Below are 2,920 nucleotides of genomic sequence, written 5' to 3'. Positions count from 1 at the left end.
ACTTTACAGCTTACTATAACTCTGACAGAATAATATAATTCAATACCATTATGCTCTCCCACCTTTAGCTTCCACGGCTTTCAAGTGTGATATTGCACTGACTCACTGAACTTAGTTCATGCTCTGAAGAACAGAAGGTCCAAATTTCACTAAGAACCAGAGCAACCAGTGATGACGAACTAAACTCCTTTCAATGCATGCCACAAAAAGCATATAAAAAGTCTGACTTGTTACAGATCAACAAAACGGTTAAAAAAAAAATCTCACGATGAAAAAAAATACATGTTCCGGAACAACAAGGAAAAAAGTGGAACAGAAGTTTAAAGAACATTGGTCCACTCTAAGCACAGAAAGGAGCCTACTGAACTCCAGCAGGATAAAATAAAGATTCAGCAAGATTCAGATAAGGGAAAATGTCATGAAACAGTTTAGATGGGTGATTCGTAGAAGTATGTAAGTAAACACTACCGTCCATCTGCCAACATGACTAAGCAATCTCTCATGCACAAGCAGCAAATACTTTGATGGCTACTTGCAATTGGCAGCTTCCAGGGGCACTGAAGAGCGGCATTTCCTTGTTTTGCCTTTGGGTTGGCTTTTGCAGGATTTGTTGACGATAATGAAAACACCAGAGTGTTCAACCTACCAGATGGTAACAAAGGTGGGTGGATAATAAACCTTCTCCTGGCCCAGTGGCAGCATTAGGAAAGCCTTTTGTCCACCTTTAGCTTTGTTATATAAACAAATTAAAAAAATAGCATGGAATGCTGCTTTCCCAGCCTTCACACACCAGTATCTGCTAAAACCAGGAATGCACAGGAAAGACATGGACCTGTTTGAGTGCATCCAGAGGAGGGGGACAAAAAATGATCAAAGGCCTGAACCAACTCCTCTGTGAAAAGAGGCTGGGTTGGGGTTGTTCAGCTTGGAGAAGACTCTGAGGAGACCTTATTGCAGCCTTTCAATGCTTAAAGGGGACTTAAAAGAAAGATGGGGGAAAACTTTTCAGCAGGGCCAGTTGTGACAGGACAAGGGGCAGTGGTTTTAAACTAAAAGAGGAGAGGTTTAGACTAGATACCAATTAGAATTTTTTTACTTTGAGGGTAGTGAAACACTGGAACAGGTTGCATAGAGAAGTGGTAGATTCCCCATGCTTGGAAACATTCAAGGTCATGTTGGGTTGCTCTGAGCAACCTCTTCTAGTAGACGATGTCCCTGCTCTCTGCAGGGGGGTTGGACTAGATAACCTTCATGGTCCCTTCCAGCCCAGACCGTTCTATGATTCTAAAACCAAGTTATTTTCAGAACAGATTAACCCACACTGGCAAAGCCACACTCTTGCTACAGTCCTTCAGCCCTCGCGCCCCTCTCCCCACCATCCCCTACTACTGAGCCCCATAGCAGGCAAAGCCTCACACGCCTCCGCCAGGCTCCCTGCCAGGAAGGCTGCCAGCAGAGACCTCATGAACATGAGGTTATAGTGAGATGGGCACTGGTCTCTTCTCCCAGGTGACAAGTGATGGGACAAGAGGAAGCAGCCTCAGGTTGTGCCAGAGGAGGTTTAGATTGGATATTAAGAAAAAGTTCTTTACTGAAAGAGTGGTCAAGCAGTGGAAGAGGCTGCCCAGGGAAGTGGTGGAGGCACCGTCCCTGGAGGTTTTCAAAAACCATGTAGAGGTGGCATTTTGGAACATAGTCTAGCAGGCACGGTGGTGCTGGGCTTTATACAAAAAGCAGTTACTATTACAAAAAGTGGAATATTTTCGTTTAAGCTAAAAAAGTTAGATTCATCCAAGTAACTGTATTTTTTGAAAATTAGACAGAATGTACGTCCCATAGCGTGTTTTTTTATAGCATGTTTTTTTCAAATAGCGGTTTTTCAGACACTGTTACATCTTACATTAAAATGATCTGTGCCGAACAGATGCATCTTCTTCCGTAATCACCTCTGTTTGCAATCTTTCCCTGTCTCAGATGCAAAACCAGGCAGAGAGATGCAGCCAGCTCCAAATCAGCAAGAGATTTGACTGTTGTTTAGTTCATAGCAACATTAAAATTAGTGCTTGGAAAGTAATGGAATATGTGTGAGATTTCTGCGAAGAATGGAGGGAGGAAGAGGTGCGTGCATGGAAGGATGGACAGAGGGATAGAGGAAGGGAGGAAGAGATGCTGGGAAGGAGGGAGAGACGCATGCATGGAAGGATGGAGGCAGGGAAGAAGAGATGCATGCATGGAAGGATGGAGGCAGGGATAGAGGAAGGGAGGAAGAGACATGCAGGGAAGGAGGGAAGGAGGGAGAGACGCATGCATGGAAAGAGGGAGGGAGATGCACACATGGAAAGAGGGAGGGAGGGAAGAAGAGATGCATGTATGGAAGCATGGAGGGAGGAAAAGATGCATGCAGAGAGGAAAGGGGGGAGGGAGGGAAAGAGGGAGAGAGACACACATATGGAAGGAGGGAGAGAGGGAGACCCATGCATGGAGGGAGGGAAGGAGGGAGGAAGAGTTGCATGCATGGAGGGAGAGACATGCACGGAGGGAGGGAGGGAGACCCACGCATGAAGGGAGGGAAGGAGGGAGAGAACCATGCATGGAAGGATGGAGGCAGGGAAGAAATGATGCACGCATGGAGGGAGGGAGGGTGGATGGGCAGGACCGGCCTCGCCCCAGCGCCGCCGCCCCCCGGGCCCCGCCGGTGACTAAGCACGGCGGCCGCGGCGCCGTGACCGGCCCTTCACCCCGCCCCCCCCGCTCCCTCACGGCGCCTGCGCGGCGCGGCGCGGGCACAGCAACGCGCGTTCCGGTTAAATAGTGGGCGCAGGGGCGGCCGCCGCGGGGGCTGAGCCGGGGGAGCCTTCATGGCGCGGCGCGGCTCCGGCGGCGGCATCCTCGGCTCCGGCTCGGCGCCGCGGCTGCTGTG

Source organism: Phaenicophaeus curvirostris, chromosome 1 (assembly GCF_032191515.1).
Source record: "Phaenicophaeus curvirostris isolate KB17595 chromosome 1, BPBGC_Pcur_1.0, whole genome shotgun sequence".
NCBI classification, from domain to species: domain Eukaryota; kingdom Metazoa; phylum Chordata; class Aves; order Cuculiformes; family Cuculidae; genus Phaenicophaeus; species Phaenicophaeus curvirostris.
Note: the sequence above shows the minus strand (reverse complement) of the source record.